This window comes from Pyxicephalus adspersus, chromosome 6 (assembly GCF_032062135.1).
Source record: "Pyxicephalus adspersus chromosome 6, UCB_Pads_2.0, whole genome shotgun sequence".
NCBI lineage: Eukaryota > Metazoa > Chordata > Amphibia > Anura > Pyxicephalidae > Pyxicephalus > Pyxicephalus adspersus.
The window spans coordinates 27,566,854-27,587,671 of NC_092863.1; the positions used below are offsets into that span (position 1 = coordinate 27,566,854).

Below are 20,818 nucleotides of genomic sequence, written 5' to 3' on the forward strand. Positions count from 1 at the left end.
TGTGGCACTCTGTAGCCTCCTGATGCTGTCGCCAACTCCAGATTCTGTCATTGTGCCACACTGATGCTTCCTCATGCTGCTGCCACCTTCACACTCGGTCATTGTGCCACTCTGTGGCCTCCTGATGCTGTCGCCAACTCCACACTCTGTCATTATGCCACTCTGTGGCTTCCTCAGGCTGCTGCCACCTCCACACTCTGTCATTGTGCCACTCTGTGGTCTCCGCCTGATGCTGCTGCTGTCGCCACCTCTAGACTCTGTCATTGTGCCACTCTGTAGCCTCCTGATGCTGTCGTCAACTCCAGATTCTGTCATTGTGCCACACTGTGGCTTCCTCATGCTGCTGCCACCTTCACACTGGGTCATTGTGCCACTCTGTGGCCTCCTGATTTTTCTGCCACCTCCAGACTCTGTCATTGTGCCACTCTGTGTCCTCCGCCTGATGCTGCCGCCACCTCCACACTATGTTATTGTGCCACCCTGTGGCCTCCTGATGCTGCCGCCACCTCCACACTCTGTCATTCTGCCACTCTGTTGCCTACTCATGCTGCCGCCACCTCCAGACTCTGTCATTGTGGCACTCTGTAGCCTCCTGATGCTGTCGCCACCTCCACACTCTGTCATTCTGCCACTCTGTGGCCTACTCATGCTGCTGCCACCTCCACATTGTGTCATTGTGCCACTCTGTAGCCTCCTGATGCTGTCACCAACTCCAGACTCTGTCATTGTGCCACCCTGTGGCCTCCTGATGCTGCCGCCACCTCCACAGTATGTCATTGTGCCACTCAGTGGCCTCCTGATGCTGTCGCCACCTCCACACTCTGTCATTCTGCAACTCTGTGGCCTACTCATGTTACAGCCACCTCCAGACTCTGTCATTGTGCCACTCTGTGGCCTACTCATGCTGCTGCCACCTCCACACTCTGTCATTGTGCCACTCTGTGGCCTACTCATGCTGCTGCCACCTCCACACTCTGTCATTGTGCCACTCTGTGGCCTCCTAATGCTGCCGCCACCTCCACACTGTTATTATGCCACTCTGTGGCCTCCTGCTGCTGCCCCCACCTCCACACTTTGTCATTGTGCCACTTTGTGTCCTCCTGATGCTGCTGCCACCTCCACTCTATGTTATTGTGCCACCCTGTGGCCTCCTGATGCTGCCGCCATTTCCACACTATGTTATTGTGCCACTCTGTGGCCTCCTGATGCTGTCACCACCTCCACACTCTGTCATTCTGCCACTCTGTGGCCTACTCATGCTGCCGCCACCTCCAGACTCTGTCATTCTGCCACTGTGTGGCCTACTCATGCTGCCGCCACCTCCACACTCTGTCATTGTGCCACTCTGTGGCTTACTCATGCTGCTGACACCTCCAGACTCTGTCATTGTGCCACTCTGTAGCCTCCTAAAGCTGTCGCCAACTCCAGACTCTGTCATTGTTCCACTCTGTGGTCTCCACCTGATGCTGCTGCTGCCGAAACTCCACATTCTGTCATTGTGCCAATCTGTGGCCTTCTGATGCTGCCGCCACCTCTACCGTGTGTCATTGTGCCGCTCTGTAGCTTCCTGATGCTGTCGCCACCTCCACACTCTATCATTCTGCAACTCTGTAGCCTACTCATGATACCGCCACCTCCACACTCTGTCATTGTGACACTCTGTAGCCTCCTGATGCTCTCGCCAACTCCACGCTCTGTCATTGTGCCACTCTGTGGTCCCTGCCTGATGCTGCTGCTGCCGCCACCTCCATACACAAGTTTTTAATTTGGATGAAACAGGGCTGTTTTGGAAGAAAATGCCTAACAGGACCTATATTACACAAGAGGAGAAGGCATTGCCAGGGCACAAGCCAATGAAGGACAGGCTAAGGCTCTTGTTCTGTGGCAATGCAAGTGGGGATTGCAAACTGAAGCCTCTATTGTTCTACCACTCTGAAAACCCAAGGGCCTTTAGGAAATATAAAGTACAGAAAACGCAGTTACCTGTGATGTGGAGGTTGAACAGCAAGGCTTGGGTAACCAGAGAACTTTTCAGCGAGTGGTTTAATGTTGGTTTTGGGCCAAGTGTTAAAATTTATTTAGAGGGGAAAAACCTGCCTCTGAAGGCTCTCCTCATAATGGACAATGCTCCAGCTCACCCTCCAAGTTTGCAGGACTATGTGCTGCCAGAGTTAGACTTCATCACTGTAAAGTTCCTCCCTCCCCCCTAATATGACTCCTCTCATTCAGCCCATGGACCAGTAGGTCATTAGTAATTTCAAGAAACTCTACACTAAAGCACTATTCCACAGGTGCTTTGAAGTGACCTCTCACACAGATTTAACCCTGAGAGAGTATTGGAAAGATCACTTAGTATCATCCATTGCATAACTCTCATTGACAAAGCCTGGCAGGAAGTTTCCTACAGAACAATGAAGTATGCTTTGAAGCAATTGTGGCCAGAAGCCACAGTTTTTCAATGACTGAAAGAACCTCTGAGGGCTGTGAGGCTGTGACTATAGTGAAGGATATTGTCTCTCTGGGCAGGTCCATGGGTCTGGATGTGAGTGATGGTGATGTGGAGCTAGTGGAGGGCCACAGGGAAGAGCTGACCACTGAGGAGCTGCAGGAACTTGAGAAGGAGGAGCAAAGGACTAAGATGGATGCACTTTCTTCGGGCTCAGATCAGGTGGAGATGGAGGAAGCTCCTACTTCATTAATCAAGGAAATCTTTGCCAAATGGATGGATGTCAAAAACTTTGCAGAGAAGTACCACCCCAACAAAGCCCAAACAAGCCTGGAATGACGAGACAATGGCACATTTTTGAAACATCCTGAGGAGAAGGCAGAAGCAAAGTTCTTTGGACAGATTTTTAGTAAAAGTACAACCTGGAGATCCTCAACCAGGTCCAAGTAGGAGAAAGAGACAGAGAAGAGAAAGAGAAAAAACACCAGAATTTCAGATTCCTGAAGTTTTAATGGAAGCTTCTATACATACATATAGAAAGTACTTTTAACATTAAATTCTCCTCAACCTTATTTTGTTTTTTTATTTAATTGAATATCTGTTCAACCAGCATATACTGGTGTACAAATCTGAAAAATCATATCAATAAATAATTATGGAATGTCCAATTGCAAAAAAAAAAAATTGCTTATTGGTTTGGTATTTTTTCAATGCAATATTTGTTGGGCCATTTTGAACTATTTTTGCTTTACATGGAAGTGTGGGTCATTTAGTGTAAATTTAGTGATGTGTGTGTGTGTGTGTTTTTTGTTTCTTTATATTTTAATGTGACCTTTAAGCAAATTTTTCTTTTGAATAAAGTTGTTTGTAAAATGGTATTTGTTTTTTAGGGGTTTGTTGTTATGTGATCTACTTTGTGGTCTCCCAGGTCAGACAGTTTTAAAAAGTCAAATGTGATTTTTTTTAAGCTGTTCCTTTCTCTGAATAGTTTGAAAGGCTAAAAACAGCACAATTGTCTTGTTAAAACTCAGTTGTTTGATGCGCATAGTTCTGCGCCAAACTTCAGCAGTATGTAGCGCGTAGTTGTGCGCCAAGGCGGACCCAATATGTACGCCTGAACTGTGTTTTATCAGTTGAAAAATGCACTTTTGCACAGTCCTCATTCAGGTACGTTTTTTTATTTTTTTGTGTATATTGCTTGTTTTGCTTCATGTGCACTCATGCATGTATGTATAGACATGAGTGCACATAAAGCAAAACATGTATATATGCGTTTAGATGTGTGTACATATACATAGAAAAGAGAAATTATAAGAAGAAATAGGCTAAGAGCTTTTTGGACAGTATTGCTTCACATGCTTCAAATTGAAAAGATTGCCTATTTGTTCCTATGATTTCTGATGTGGCTTGGTTACAATCAACATTCATGGAGGATAATGCTTCTGGTTAAAGATATATATAGTGGGCCAAGATCTAAAATGCCATTCAAACCTACAGAAACATGGGGATGGAAAAGCAAGAAAATATTTGGCACAATGTGGATTTGGCCCTGGAAGTTTGATATACTAGTACTATTTGTTTTGTGTAAAAACCTAAATAATGCATACACTCCAGTATTTATTGAGCATTAAGTTAAGCAACAACACAGCGTCTGTTCATTTCCAGCAACTCACTGACCCAGCTTGTGAGCTTGGTAATCAATGTGGTTTGATGTTGCGCTTTGCAACTTGGACCTCCTTGCATCAGGTGTGTTAGAACGAGTATGCAACTCAGCTGGACAACTAATTGACAACCATTTTGGACTGCAAGTGGAAGTGTGCTTGTATACAATAGTGATAAGATCAGGCAGCACAGCACAATGACAACAAACCTTTAACACTACTACAAATGAACAGAGGAGTTGTGTGGCAGCAAATCAACATGAGTGCAATTGTCAGACTATTAAAAAAAAAGAAATAAAAACCATGACAATATATTCAGAAAAGGACTATGTACATATAACATTCAAATACCAATATGTGACAATGGGACAAAGGCAACATGGGGGGTCAAGTAGCACTTTGAAGTGGAAACCATGCAGAAATTTGTACTCAATACTTGTGGAAAATATGACTAAACATTGCTGAAGAATTGCTAAACAACATAAACTGGCATTACAAACCAGGCACAAAAACATTGCAGCGACAAATTAAACTAACAATCATGAGGATTACAAAAAATAATACATGTATTATACCATGTTTGCCTATAATCCTTTACTAAAATATCTGATTTCTCTAAAGTCAGAATATGTTTGTTCACATATTTTTTACAGTCATACTATTGTGTGATGAAAGTGCTACCTAGTATATATCCAGCTTGATAGAAATTAGTTTGTAGTGTTGCAACCAAAAGAAAAAGTATCAAAACAACAAGTGCAATGAATGTAACTATAAATGAAGCAAGTTTCTGCTTGAGTAGAATGTAACATAAAAAAGTAGCACTTACACTAAAAAAACATCAAGCATTAAAGATTCAAACTGACCTGTAAAATTGACTGGAGATGCACACAGAACAGGGCGCGGGTGTGCGCTAATCAATTGCTATCGCCTCACCATTGAGTTTACCATCTGCTCCTGAATCGCGCAGCTGAAAATTATTCACCTTAATTGGCGTATTCGAGATCTTTGCTCATTTTTGCAGGAATTTGGCAGGCGAGTTCACTAGAACTCGAGCCCGACTTGGGGTAATAGAGCTTGCTGATCGCGCATTCCATTGATAAATCAGGGCCATAAAATCCACCAATATTTAGAATCAACAAAGAACCACCATTACGGTTACCTATGAATCGCAAGTAGTCAACACTACCATCCAATGTACAACATTGTATCACTATTTAACACGTGCTAATAATTACCTGATCACTCAGCCTTGGTATATTGTGGCTGAGTAGGGGATACATGGGGACACCCTATAAGGGCATCATAATTCTCCCACGGGTCCCAGCCAGGAGTGTACCTAACAATATAAATATATATCATAATTATATACATAAATTGTTATATCAAAAAGGTAAATCAAACCACAGGCATAGGAAAGATACAATTCACAAGTACACAGTGATCCAACTAGTAGACATACTTGCATAAAGACAATTAAGAAATAGAAAGTACCGGTACTACAAATAGAACAAGAGTTTTGCCTTAGTTTCTAATTCCTCCCGTTCTTTTTATTTATTATCATTTAGGCCAGGGAAAAATTAGATTTTAACATGAATTATGAAGCCCTTATAGGATGTCCCCATGTCTTAATTTATTTTTCCATATCCATAATAAAGTAGCATTGAGAAATCAAGTATATATTTCTGTCAAACAAATTTATAGTGTGAGTATAATCCAAGATTTTTTGGCCTCAAAACTGGCATTTGAAATATCTCAGTTTAAGTTTTTAGTTCACATCACGGGATGGTGCTGTGTCCTCATGTAAGGTGTGTAATAAACTTGCAGTTGGAGACATGAGACATGCATTTATTACACAATTACACACACTCAGATACCTTAACCTGTAAAATGGGTGAGTAAGGGTATATAAAGGCTGAGCCTATGTGATTTACCATTTCCTCCTTTTCAGCAAATGTTTTTTTATTTAGTATTTATTTTTATTTAATGTATTTAATAATTCATCTTAAATTTTTTGGTCATTTATATTAAATGCTGTTCAGCAGTATGTGACCTATGTTTATACTGGAGTCAAAGAGGTTACCTGTATTCTCAAGTAAAAATAAGCATCTCAGTACATATTTGTATCAGTATATGTTCAAGTATATACTGTAATATATAAAAGCTGAGATTCTTAAATATAGATATTTTTCTATAGGGCCCTCCTTTTCTGCTCACTGATCTCTTTGATAGATGGGAAAACAAACCATGTCACCACTAAGATGGCTGCCTCTATACAGAGATACAATGCAAGACAATGCATAGTCAACAACTAAGACAAGTCAACAATGAGGGAAATATCTGCTGTAGAAAGACTTAAGATAATTCTGGTGACTAATCCTTTACCATTTGCCTGTCTTTCATGGGACAGCGTTCACAATTCAGTTGCTCCTTCAAATATTTGTCTACTGTGATCCTGTTGTGAAGACGTTCTGTCTTAGCCATTAATGTCTAGTGGACAGGAATGAATGAAAAATAGACCAACAGAACCCTGTAAAGGATTGGATACTGTGTCTGTTATATGTGAAATAAAGGTTTATGCACTTTTATGAGATTTCTTTGTTCCTGTAATGAAACAGGAAGTGATCCTCTTACAAAAACAAAAAAAATACTGTGGTATCTCTCTTCTTCAAAAATAGTAACTTTCTGCAAAGTAAAAAAAGCAGGGAGGTTGCTAAGAGCACTTCCATATGAGGGGTCTTTTTTCACATGTCATAATTCTGACCTAATATATATATAGCATATGCAAATGCTGTGTTGTGTTTCATAAAAGTAATATACCACAACAGATTTTTTCTAGTTTATGATAAACTATTTAGGGATTGCCCACTATTTACATATTTGAAGAACATTACTGGGAATGCATACTTTAATGTGATTCACTATCTTTCCAAATGAAGAAACAAACAAACTCTAGAATGCTCGAATAGTTCTGCAAATATTTTTAGTTCCGTAAAAAATGGGTTAGAAGTTTTTTATTTATTTTATTGTTGTGTGTATGTGTGTCCATTGGGGAGACTTTGATTACTATTTAGTATTGGTATTCCAAATTTGACACTAACACAGGCATCATGTTTCAGCTGACTTATTCCAAATGTTTTCATTGATCAATTATCATTGGAGCAAAAAGTGAAATTCATCTTGATTCAATCAACAGGGAAACCAACACACCATTAGCACTCTACACTCAATTTTAGGTTGACTCTATTAAGATCTATGCCATGCTGAAACAATATATGAGATAAAATTTATATATTATATAGCCGTAAAGGTACAGGCGATGTCCCTTCTGCAAAAAAAACAACAAAAAAAAAAAAAATTACCTGCCTGTTCACAGTCTATTCTTTAACGTACCCTAAGCTGCACATACACAGCTTAGTGTATGATCCTGACTGGCTGGCTGACTGGATAGAAGGCACTCCAGTTAGCATTGGCAGGAGTTATGTCAATCCAGTACTATCAATCAAAATAGCTGAAGATCCTCAACCTAGAAGGGAACTGGGTTAAAGTGGAACTAAAGTCCCACTTTAAACATCTTATATTCAGGCAGGTGGTTTTTGCAGAAAGGGACAGAAGATATCCCTTCTATAGTAAATGCACTTACCTGCCTGTGCAGCACCAAGATTTTGCTGAGCTGCACATGCTCAGCGTTGGTTGTTAGATAAACCCAGCAATCCTGGCTCCCCTTGCATGCCAGGAAGGAATGAACTCTTGCGTGCCTCCGAAGGAGCAATGTCATTCTGACTGTAAGGCACTTATTATTATTATTATTAATATTAATAAACAGAATTTATATAGCGCCAACATATTACGCAGCGCTGTACTTACCTATCCAGAGAGCCCGTGGCATCTTTGGGAACCACAGCCAGCGGGGGGGACCCCACTGTAGCAGGCAGCAAGGCCGAGGCTTCTGCCCTGCTCGCATCATGTCTCTCCCTGCAGGCGGAGGGATTCGTTCTGGCCGAACTACTGTTGGGCTGGGCCACATCCCAAGCTATGTACGTGAACAGAGATGTGCTTGTTCTCAGCACTCCTGCGGACGTGCAAAGTAGGGCACGTCCCAGGGGTTCTATGGTAAGAAGTGTGCGCGCTACCATGCGTGCCTCCTGTACCCCCCGGGGGCAAGGCACTCGGCTGCCTCTCCGTGGGGCGGGACATAGTCAGTTTGAATTTCCTGCGGCCAATCGTCCGCAGGGGATTCAGTCATCCTCCTATCAAATGGTGCCAGGTCGCGCAGGGGCACTCTGGCCATTTAAGGAGAACCTGTCCTGGACACCATTGCCCACTATAAGCCTCTGTGTGTACAGTGTGCTTGGGTGTGTTCTCTGTGTGTTGGTTCATATTAACCTGTTGTGTCATTACCAATAGCGACCCAGTCTGAAATCTGATTCTGCCTGAACTCCACCTGCCCTGACCTTGGATTGTTTTGGACTACTCTTGCCCGCTGAATAAAAGTATTCTTGGAGTTGGCTGTGGTTTGTGTGCCCAGGGGCATTACAGTATAGCAGGACACTCGCACACCACCCAGCCCTAATGGAGGAAATCTAGGAGCTTTCATTAGGGGCTCCCACCGGTCAGCCCATGAAGGTTAGTGAGTACCTCCTGGAAATGGCAGGTGAATTACAGTCGCTCCCAGGGCAAGACTCGGGTGCAAATGTATCCAGCCCAGCGGTGCCAGTGGAATCTCTGATTCATTTTCAGGGAACAGACAGGACTTCCCCAACTTGCGGGACTCCTGTCTTCTGTACTTCCAACTTCGCCCTATTGCCTTGGGGACAACACGCCAACATATTGGTCATCTCCCTCCTAAAAGGTGAGCCCCAGAGATGGGCATTCAACTTACATTCAGATGATCCTGCCTTCAGTTCTGTAGCTGACTTCTTTGCTGTTTTGGGAGTGATCTACGATGACCCGGGCCTGACCCGAACAGCAGAGATAAACTTGGAGTACCTAGCCCAGGGGAGATGTCCCGTGGAAGAATATGCAGCAGAGTTTCGGCGCTGGGCCACCATTACCAGTTGGGGAGATGCAGCTCTCCTCCATCGCTTCTGTCAAGGCTTCAGTGATCAAGTTCAAGACCTGCTGTTGGGTCTCCCTTCTCCGTCCACCCTGGATCTTGCGATACAGCAGTCCATCTGCATCAATAGGAGGATCCGGGAACACCATTTAGAAAAAGTCATCCACAGAACCAGGAGTCGTTCGCCTCCTCAGTTGAAACCTATACCTCCAGCACCACACCACCTGCAAAGTTTCCATCTTCTATGCCTGACCTGGGGAAACCCAAGGAGATTGGAATAAGGGATAAGGGAAGCGATCCGTCTGATTGCACTCAGGATGGTAAAAACCCCCCTGATTTAAGCCCTCCCTGGGTTGAAATCCCATAACCCCATAATTAATTGGGGAGTCGGTCAGATCATTAAGTGGGGGACCAAATGTTAGGCTAAATGCCTTACTCTGGTAATGCCAATAGGGTCCCTCGAGGTGTTACAAAAATTGTCCAAGCCTTACCAGGAGTTTACTGATGTTTTCTGCCCCAGGTCAGCTGACAAACACCCACCTCATCATTCCAATGATTGCCCCATTGAGTTTCTTCGGTGTACCATGCCCCCTAGGGGTCATTTGTTCAATCTCACCGAGCCAGAGACAATGGCCCAGGAAGAATACATCCAAGAAAACATAGAGAAGAGCTTCATCCATCCATCCATCCTCTTCCCCTGCAGGTGGTGGCTTCTTTTTTGTGGGGAAGGATGGCGGGTTAAGACCCTGTATTGATTACAGGGGCCTAAAGAAGATTACTGTGTAGAATCGGTACCCTCTGCTCCTTATGGATGACCTTTTCTCTTAGGTCAATGGGGCACGATTTTTCACCAAGCTAGATTTGAAGGGGGTCTACAACCTCATCCGCATTAGGAAGGGCGATGAATGGAAGACTGCCTTTAACACCAGAGATGGGCACTTCGAATATCTAGTAATGCCCTTTGGTCTGTGTAATGCCCCGGCAGTCTTCCAGGAATTTGTAAATGATGCGTTCCGAGAATTTCTGTGAAAATTTGTGATTGTGTATCTTGATGATATTTTGATTCGCCAGGTCCTCCAGTAGCTCAGAGAAAACTGCCTCTTTGCAAAATTGGAGAAGTGCGCCTTCGAGGTACATGAGGTTGCTTTCTTAGGGTATATTCTGTCGGATCACGGGTTGGCCATGGATCCAACCAAGGTCCCAGCAGTTCTGAAATCGCCGCAACCCACTGCCCTTAAGGGTCTTCAGCGCTTTTTAGGTTTCGCAAATTTTTATAGGAAGTTCATACGAATTTTCCTATTCATTGTCCACCCTCTGATGAACCTCACTAGGAAAGGAGCGAACTCCTCAAGGTGGACTCCGGAAGCTTGCGAAGCCTTCAAAGCGCTAAATAGGGCTTTCTGCAGTGGTGCATCCAGTGCCCACTCTCCCATTTATTATAGAGTTGGATGCTTCGGAGATTGGCATGGGAGCAGTCCTCTCCCAGTACTCTGGAGAACCAGAGAGATTGCACTCCTGTGCCTTGTTCTACCGTAAGTTCTCCACAGCTGAGAGTAATTATGATGTGGGCCACTGGGTACTTCTGGCAGTAAATTGGGCTTTTGAGGAATGGAGGCATTGGCTGGAAGGGGTGGGAACGGTCTATACTGACCATAGAAACCTGGAGTACATTGAAGGGGCTAAACGTCTCAACTCCTGGCAAGCCTGTTGGGTCCTGTTTTTTACGAGGTTTAATTTCCAAATTACCTACAAGCCAGGTTCAAAAAACGTGAAGGCTGATGCCTTGTCCCGTTGTTTCCCAGAGGCAACTTCCCTTCCGGATCCGTGCCCTAGCCCCATTTTGTCCCCCTAATGTGTGGTGTCAGCCATACAGACCACATTGGTATTAGAGAATGTCACGAACCTCTTAGCCCCCTACCAGACCGACTACCCCCCCTGCAAAACCTGAAGGGCGGCTGTATGTTCCCCTTCATCTTTGCCTAAAGGTTATCCAACAGCTACATGATTCCAAGACTGCTGGCCACCCAGGAATTAGGAAATCCCTAGAATTAGTAAAAAGACAAGTTTGGTGGCCTCACATGTCAGTGGATGTCGAATTCTATGTTCGTGCATGCCCAGTTTGTGCTCAGAGTAGGTCCTCTCGTGCCGCTCCCTCCAGCACTCAACTTCCTCTGCCCATTCCTGCTGCTCCATTGACCCACATATCCATGGACTTCATCATAGACCTTCCGGGGTCCTTAGAGTTTACGGTGATCTGGGTGGTGGTGGATCGCTTCAGTAAGCAAGCCCATTTCATACCGCTACCCAAGTTGCCCTCAGCCAAGGAATTGGCTGATTTATTTGTGTTTCTTGTGTTCCTCCTGGATGGAGCTCCGGACGACATTGTTTCAGACCGTGGGGTTCAGTTTGTCTCTTGGTTCTGGAGGGAGTTCTGTGCCCAACTGGGCATCGAGCTCTCCTTCTCATCAGGGTCTTGTATCTGGTTGCCAGGAGAGATGGACTGAAAATCTCCCCTTTGCGGAGGTGGCATACAACAACGCAGAGCACTCCTCCACCAGGTTCTCTCCGTTTATGTGTGTTTGGGGTCAGATTCCCAAAGTGTCCTCTCTGTCAGGTCCACCCTCTGATCTTCCCGTCCCTAAAGACTGGGTAGAACATTCCCAACCTTTTTGGAACCAGGTCCAAAGTAATCTTAGAGAGGCAGTAGCCCAGCAGAAGAGGTTTGCAGATCGCCATAAATCCCCTGAGCCCCAGTTCCAACCCGGTGATCTGGTTTGCGTGTCTACCTGAAATATTTCCCTCCGCCAACCCTCAGCCAAGTTAGGACCCAAGTTTATCGGTCTGTTCCCAATATCGGAAAAAAAATAATCTGCTCCCCTTTCAGATCCCCCTCTGCCAGTTGAGGTGCAGGGAGCACCCAAATATGAAGTTGAGAGAATCCTGGACTCTTGTAAGGTGCGTAACTCTCTGCAATATCTCATTGATTGGAAGGGTTTTGGACCAGAGGAGAGAGGCTGGGTGCCGGCCTACAGCATACATGCGGAGGAACTTGTGTCGGAGTTTCATAGAGATTACCCGGAGAAACCCCAACATGAGGGTCCTGAGGCCCCCCTGAAGGGGGGGTAGTGTAAGGCACTTACCTGTCCAGCAAGCCCACGGCGTCCTTGGAAACCACAGCCAGCGGGGGAGACCCCGCTGCAGCAGGCACCGTGGCCGAGGCTGCTGTCCTGCTCGCAGCGTATCTCTCCCTGCAGGCGGAGGGATCCGTTCTGGCCGAACTAGTGTTGGGCCAGGCGGCATCCCCAGCATCCCCATGGACGTAAACAGAGAAGTGCTTGTTCTCAGCACTCCTGTGGATGTGCAAAGTAGGGCACGTCCCTGGCGTGCTGTGGGAAGAGGTACGCTCGCTACCACGCGTGCCTCCTGTACCCCCCGGGGGCAAGGCACTCGGCTGCCTCGCCGTGGGGCGGGACATAGTTAGTTTGAGTTCCCTTATTGCAAGGTCATTGGGCACTCTGGCCATTTAAGGAGAACCTGTCCTGGACACCATTGCCCACTCTAAGCCTCTGTGTGTACAGTGTGCTTGGGTGCGTTCTCTGTGTGTTGGTTCATATTAACCTGTTGTGTCATTACCAATAGCGACCCGGTTTGATATCTGATTCTGCCTGAACTCTGCCTGCCCTGACCTTGGATTGTTTTGGACTACTCTTGCCTGCTGCCTGCCCTGACCTCAGATTATTCCTGACCTGCCTTGCCTTATCCTTCTGTACCACGCTTATCGGACTGATCATCTGTGAATGACCTTTGCCTTGTTTTATGATGACAACAGCTTGATAAAAGGATTCTTGGAGTTGGCTGTGGTTTGTGTGCCCAGGCGCATTACACGGACACGGTCAATTAAGATGGCCAAAAATTGTCTTTAGGAAGTAGAGAAGAGGGAGGATGGAAGCACCCTGCAATGGAAATGAGATAAGTGAGTAGTCATGAATTTTGTTCCGCTTTAGGATTCTGGATCCAGCACAAGAATATCAGCCAGGTAAGTTTATTTTATTACAGAAGGGACATTGTCCGGCTTCTTCACAATTTTTTATTTTCTAAATTTAGTTCTGCTTTACCCTTTAACAGCTCTCTTTCCATTCTCAATAATCAACATTTTACCATGGCCAAATGAGTATATAAGGTTTTTGCAGGTACCTCTAGACAACTACACTGTGCACTTGCTAGTCGTTTTTTTTTTTTTATTGTGTGTGCTTTAATGTTTTTTCAAAAAAATGCATATAAGTGTATTGAAAGTTCTTTTTTTTTCATCGTTCTCTGTGATCAAAATGGTCAAAAAAGTGTCTATGTATATCTAATGTGGCATGAACCTAAACCTTTTTTAAAAACCATTTATACCATATGTTGTCATTTTTGCAGTGACATGACTAAGGACTTAAACTGTAAACTGATGTGTAATCTATATCGACACTATATAAATATAAGGAAATAATATTAATAGTAGTAAAAAAAATAGATAATAAGATACACTTTACAGCTCTAGCAGTTCCCATTCTCGCATGTTCTTGTTAGGTGTTGCTCAGTATTATACTACAGCTATCTGTGGGGGCTGATTTCTGTCCTGAATGTTGACCTTTATATATTCTCTGTGCTCTTGCTTATCTCTCCTTGAATTCAACCGACAGGACTGTCACTCACCTGATGCACCGTGTCTATGAAAAACTTTAAATTTAACTCTAAATTTACTGCAAGATTCCTTCACAAGCTTTCTAAATGGTTTTCTCCATTACTCTTTTTAAATTGTTCTTGAAAGTTGTATGTTTTTGCTCTGGTTGTGACACAATGATTTCTCACAGGAACAAGTGCAGAACAGTGTGCAGTTCATCATTAGTCAAACTGATGTTGTCCTTGGTACATTCATTGAGAAATACATCACGACACACCGGGACCATATCATATGCTTGCATCAGCCAATAAATACTGCAGCAGCAACTCATTACAGTAAACAGTGACATAATTAAAGTAAATTGACTGTAAAATTTATACTGAAAAACATATCCACACAGAGAAAATCTAACAGCAGATTGAGAACAGTGGCCATGAATTCATTAAGAGTCACCTCATTACCTGCCATATGTTAGTCTTAACATATTTAAGAGCCTTTTCACTTAGATGAAGATATGTATTTGTTTATTGCATCTCTATTTGCAACAACATTTTTTTTTTATGAATTTTATATCAACATATAAAATTGATAGCTGCAGAGGCATAAACACTGCAGCGGCCATAATGATGGCTGTTTCAGTTTACCATTTCAAAGTCTTGACCTTACCTGATTGAAATTGACATAAGCCTTTGCTTTTGATAAGAATTTAAGCAATAGGCTAATAGAATGTTAAGTTGTGAACAAGATAGCAGTTTCGCTTGACAGAAATACCATAGCGCTTCACAAAAAATGCATGGTACAGTAACTATGTGGCACATTTGATTCTGCCCTTGATGTCACATGCATTTTTTGCTGGTATTGCTGTAGGCCAAGCCAATGAGGAGCATCGGTACATTTCTAAGATCTCTTCTGGATGAAATTAGATGCTAATAAACACACCAAAATGTCTTTACTGGTTTATAAAATGCTCAGATTAGAGAGGATACAAATCTTCTGCTTTGATGATGAGCATTCAGTTAGGCAATTACACTTTGGTATTGAGTCTTCCAGTTAAGCAAACACACACAAATAGTGGTGTCTTCTTAATCTGTTCCATCTCTAGTCACAAACTATAGTCTTTCTTTTCCCAAAATGTGCAGCCTAGCAGACTAACAGGCAAAATAACTAATAATCCAGTTCTGAAAAATTGTCAAAAGTTGGCAGCTTTGTCCTCATCTCAGACAGCTTCTCCTAGCACTGACCTATGCATTTTACTGACTGTCAGGAAGAATGTAGGTGTGTTTGAAGTGTAGGCTGTGACTTACAGTCTGTCTTCTCATTCAATTTGCTGTGCATTAAAAAAATTACAGCGTTATATGAGGAAAAAATGGGTTTTAGGGGAGAAATAGGAAGAGTTTTGGTTTAATTGATAATGCACCAATAAGTAGTTTAATTTTATTTTGCCAAACTTTTATATACACACCCATTAATGTAAGGTATTTAATTCTGGTGCCTTCCAGTGTAAAGAGCCCAGTAGTGGTAGGTACCACGAAATGTACAAAGATAATCACCACTTCCAAGGTGTGTCCTATGGTGCTGGTGTTTAGCAGTTCAGGTGCAGACATATAATAAAGTCTCCTCACTCTTCTAAACATCTGCACAAGATGCAGAAACATATAACAGCATAAACCAACTTTTCTCTGCAATTAACTATGTTGGGGTATTGGCCCTAATTTATCAAGGCTGGAGAAGATACACTTTCATTGGTGAAGCTGGGTGACACAGCAAACCTGGAATGGATCTGGTTCAGGATTGAAAATATTTTCTAATAAATAGCAAATGACTTTTAAGAAATCCATTCCAGGTTTTCTGGATTAGCCAGCTTTACCAATAAAAGTGTATCCTCTCCAGCCTTGGAGAGCTTTAATAAATCAGGCCCAAAGTATCAGAACTGGAAAATTTTAATTGGTTTTCTGAGTACATCTTGTATGGAATAATGGAAATTCTTTATGTGAGTGGTGATGACAGGACAGGACTTTAGGTACTGAAATGTTAAATATAAATTTTCCCCGCAAGACACTACGATAAAAAGTGACTTTAACTATAAACACCCTTAACAACCAACTATCAAATTTCAGAGAACCTATTCCAATCCCTAAAAAAATATTTAACTAATAAATACCTCTTCAAAACAAAATTTACCATTTCGCCCCCCAATTCTAACTAAGAAAAAGTGGCAACATTTGCCACCAATTTACACTTCACTACATTTTGACAAAGGAAAAAAACCTCAAATAACATATCCACCCCTCCATGTTTTATATACTACTTTGTCAATGAATTGTGTTTTATATAATTTGTTCTTGTCAGTTTCATAATAAGGAATGAAGGAAGGAAAAAAACATTTGAAACGATTAGTAAATAGAATAGTAAATGATTTTGGCATTCTGTGCAAATATGTGACAACTTCTGGTATTTCCCAATACTTGAGAAGCCTTCTCAAGTATTGGGAAATACCAGAAATGACTGAACTTTCTGAAAATGTCAGGTTGATCCTCTTTTTCCATATCTTAAATGATGATTTGAGCAAGCATGTCAATATAGTTGTCTAACCTTTCTCTTACTTTCCTGACCTGTAGACCTATTTTATGACATTATCCTAGTGGGCAAGTGGGTTAGTGAGGTTGAACTACATTACTAGCACCAGTTGATTTGTAAGGCAGTCTTTAAATTTGTCTCCACTGGATTGAAGAATGATTCAAGCTGTGAAGAAGGAAAACACAGCATGCTTCAGCTTTACTATGCATGATTTCAAAACGCCATAGGGTAACACAGCTTTGAAACAGAGTAAAGCAGCATGCTGGGTTAAAACTGAAGCAAAGTAAAGCAAAGCTAAAGCAACAGAGAAGACTGCTCTATTGTTTTCAGTGGAAAACTATAGAGTCAAAAACACATCTTTGAGTTAGGTGTTTGAAGCCAGTGGAGACTAGGCCTTATAGAGCACAGGAATTGTCTATGCAGCTGTAAGACTACAAAAGTAAGTCAAGAGCCAGGCTAATACTATGTTATTATTTTGTCTTCTCCTGCTCCTCTTTATCCCTTTCATCAACATGTCAATGATATTTAGAAATAAAACCTTTTTTCATTACATATCTTAGACCCAGTGATGCAATCCCTTTGTTTCTATGCTTCCCTGTACAATACAAGAAAATCATGATGGGCAGGAAGAACAACAGGTTGCTGTACATAGCTTCCTAAAAACAAAAAGCTTTACCCATGTGTAATGCTGAGCTTAAATGAATAAAAGCATTCAAATTTAATATATTAAAAGGTGCTGGTCAAGCAAGGCTAAGGAGAAAAGGGCTAGATAATGTCAACCAGTACCACAGAATGGTAGGTTCTATCCAATTTACTGCAGCTTCTAATGCACACTATAAGAAACTATCCATGTGTAAGAAAATTAATATAAGCAATTTCAGTATGGAAAAGGAATAAGGCTAGAGATTGGCTTTAAAAAAGGTACAGTATTACAATATTTCTTATAGTATAGGTTTTGTGCCTCAGTACTAATAGACCTGTGCTACTACAAAAACTGATGCTGTGAAAAGGAATTGCTTGTTCCATTTGCCAAGTTCATGGTATGATTCAGAAACAAATGACAAGCACTGAACAGCATATGTGCAGCTCTCAAACAAATTTTCATAATTCCTTGGTATGGCATTTGGAAATGCTTGTATCCTAGATTTTTCAGATAATAGAAGGTACAGTTATACACCTTGCTTTGAATTTCATAAGAAAGAATATGGCATATACAAGTATTTTCAGGGATCAAAGGGTGACCTGTTTCCACTATACTTTAATGTTCTGGGTCAATGGTTAAGGGCGCTCTGAAAGCAAGTATGTGCTTTACAAGATTTTACTTTAAATCAAATCATCTGGTAACTACAAACAAATGGCAAAGTATTTTCAGTGACTTTAGCTTCCAGAAAACACATCATATGTCCTAGTACATGACATTATTCGAATTGATGTCTGCTGAGAGAATGCATAAAAAATATGTTCCAGAGATATCTTCTTTGGAGCATTTGATTAATAAAAGTATGTCCTGGAAGATGAAAAGAGGAAAAATGTACTTCAAACAAGTCATATAAATTAAAATATTTATTTTGCATTTACAGTAGATTACCTTATTATATGATGAGTAAAGATGTACATATAAATGATGTAACTACTTCAGGTAGTCATATAGATTGAAAAAAAAAGGGTCTTGACGTGTTTAAAAAATAATTTAATGACCAATATGCAGCTGAATATCTATCCCCAACTAAAAAATAGCATCCTTATAAATATAATTGCTAGTTATAGCACCTTGTCATGTCATCATGTCACCTACTAAACAAAGTTTCATTAACACCCAAAGTTACAGAAATGTTCAGCTCTTAGTTAGTAATCCAATACTAACTGTTCAATATTTTGTTGATGAATTTTCACTTTTCTGTATGCCTGAAATCAAAACCAGTTTCCTGGCAATTGATTACATTCAAAGAAATATGCTGTAGGTATTAAAGCTAATTACAATTTTTGATTAAAACATAAATGCAAACAGAGCAGTCTTGAAAGATAAGTCAGATGTACTAACTCACAAACCTGTGCTATCTATCAAAGAAATCCAAGATCACAACTGTAGAAAAGTTTAATCTACAGAGAATTATAACTATTTTATAGTAATGAGAAAGTTGTAGATAATGGATTAAGCAATTTTAAATATAAGTGATGGTTTCTCCACATTTTGGTAACAGTACTGTGTATAAATATATCTATAGTTAGACCTTATTGTCAAAATGGAATGAAGCTCTGGGATAAATGGGCAAGATGGAAAACCAAAACAAAACATAAATCAATATCTATTTATTTTCATTACTTCCTGTATGGCACAAAGAGAAGACCTAACTCTTTGAATAAGACACTTGTGGTTGGAAAAATTGAAGGAAGAACAAGAGCGACTAAAGATAAATGGATACAAATCACCAAAATAGGTACTTGTCCTACAAATATTTAAAACCCAAGACAAATTTAGAGAGATGCCACCAGCAGTTGGCACCAACCATGCCATGCCTAATGATAGTAAAATAAAGGATCTTTTAAAGTAATCATAACAAAAAGGAGCTTAAGACTAAGTCAGAAGACCAAAATTCTGGGAAAACACTATCTATGTGGTCACCAAAAGTTGACATTGGCTTTATGGCATATAATAATAATAATGTTTTTTTTTTAATTAGCCAGATAAAGGCTCATAAAATCTGTACAGTTCCAGGGTTGAAGATAGTGATATTAATTTCCATTTCAATCTAATCTGGGTTTATGATATAAACACAGAGTGATTGGTGTTTTATACTACTCCTTCCCTTTAGTCAAATATTGTGTATTTGTAATGTTGTAAAATCACACATCAAATGTATACCAGTTGTTAGATGACGCAAAGTATTTAAAATAAAATGTTTTTTTGTGGTAATGTTTTATGTTAGGAGATGTACACAAATAAAATTAATTTAGTTGACTAAGTAAGTACCTGTTCACACTAAGATATTCTCCTATCCATGCTTATAACACTTTCATCATTCTTTGTTTTTTTTTAATGGATGATGGTGTAGAACAAGTTGTTCAATTATTTGGGCTGCACAGTTTTTTAGGCACTTTAAATAAATTGCTTGCATGTACAGAAGTATTTATTTACTTCCTTTAGAAGAATTTAATGCTGCTTTGATAATTTTTCATTTACGGTCATGCAAATAAAGTATGATGCTTGTACAAAGTAATTCTTTTATTAACAGTGAGCTAGATAAAAAAGCAGTTAGAAAATATATGATCATTGTTATATTTCTGTTATTTATTATTATATTTTGAAAGCTAGAAGCAGAGATGATCTAATCTTACCTTTAAGAGCTGTGCTCACGCAGGGTTCAAAAGTCACCTGAGCTACCAAGCTGTAGCTGTGGTTCTCCCTCTAAGCAGGCTCAGTCCCTTCGCGTGATTGGAAGTTATATAGCAAAGAACATATCAATGGCAGGACTTGGAATCACATAACAAATACCTGCATGATCCTTTTATTCCATGTCCGTTAAGGTTTTCCCCTTACTGAATGAAGCTGGATGACAACTTTACAGCAAATGCATTGGATGCTCTCTAAAGCATGCCCTGTGTAAACACAGTTGTAATATGTTATAATGAGACATATTTAGCAGCACTTAAGTATAAGCCTGGTAGTATACTTTAAAACACAGTATAGGCACTTTACTCCATTTTGTATTGTACATTAAATCTTTTGCAATATGATAGAGCAGTGAGAAGAAAGGATGGAATGTTGTATGATCACATTTGGCTATTGTGTTACATGTGACACAAAGAAATATTTTGTTCTTTAGAACTGTTAATCTACAGATGTACTCCTCATTATCACACAGCGAACTGTCCTGTCCACAGGAAACAGGAGTGTTAATGACCTATGTCAAAATACATTTGTTTGATATTGAGATTGACAATGATTAAATTAATAAAAGTAGAACTTATATGTCCAAAGGCAAATAAAAGACACAACTTTTTCAGCCTAGGGTTTTGTTTACCTTTTATTTGTGTCAATTACATAGTTAGTAAATTCTTCTCAGAGGGTCATTAGTTTTATTCTACAAATAGCTGACTGTAGCCATCAAAACATTGCTTTTTTGTATTGTAATTACAACTAATTATCGAAATATATTTAATCAAACAGATTAACTTGTTTGTAATTGAGAATGCAGAAGTCTAATTCTTTGACGAATGATGATAAACATGAATACCTTGTGTAACAAAAAGTCACCAGTGTCACTAGACAAAGTGCTGGATGGTAGGTATGTGGGGTCACATTATCTCTGATAATGCCATGAGTAAACCCAGCAACCTTGTGTCTGCAGGGAACCAGTAGGATTCTGGGGCTGGTTTTGCTGGGAATCTGCAAGAGCATGATAGGGCAAATTCCCAAT

The 20,818-nt window shown here is 41.0% G+C and overlaps 1 protein-coding gene across 1 annotated transcript in view; it reads right to left on the bottom strand.

Moving 5' to 3' along the window:
* Positions 1-19,850, bottom strand: part of LOC140332505 (protein FAM240B-like) — an 82,944-nt gene extending 63,094 nt beyond the window's left edge. Inside the window, exon 1 of the mRNA XM_072413745.1 lies at positions 19,737-19,850. The gene's annotated coding sequence lies outside the window, so the exon portion shown is untranslated. The remainder of the gene's footprint in view (positions 1-19,736) is intronic.
* Positions 19,851-20,818: the final 968 nt, after the last annotated feature.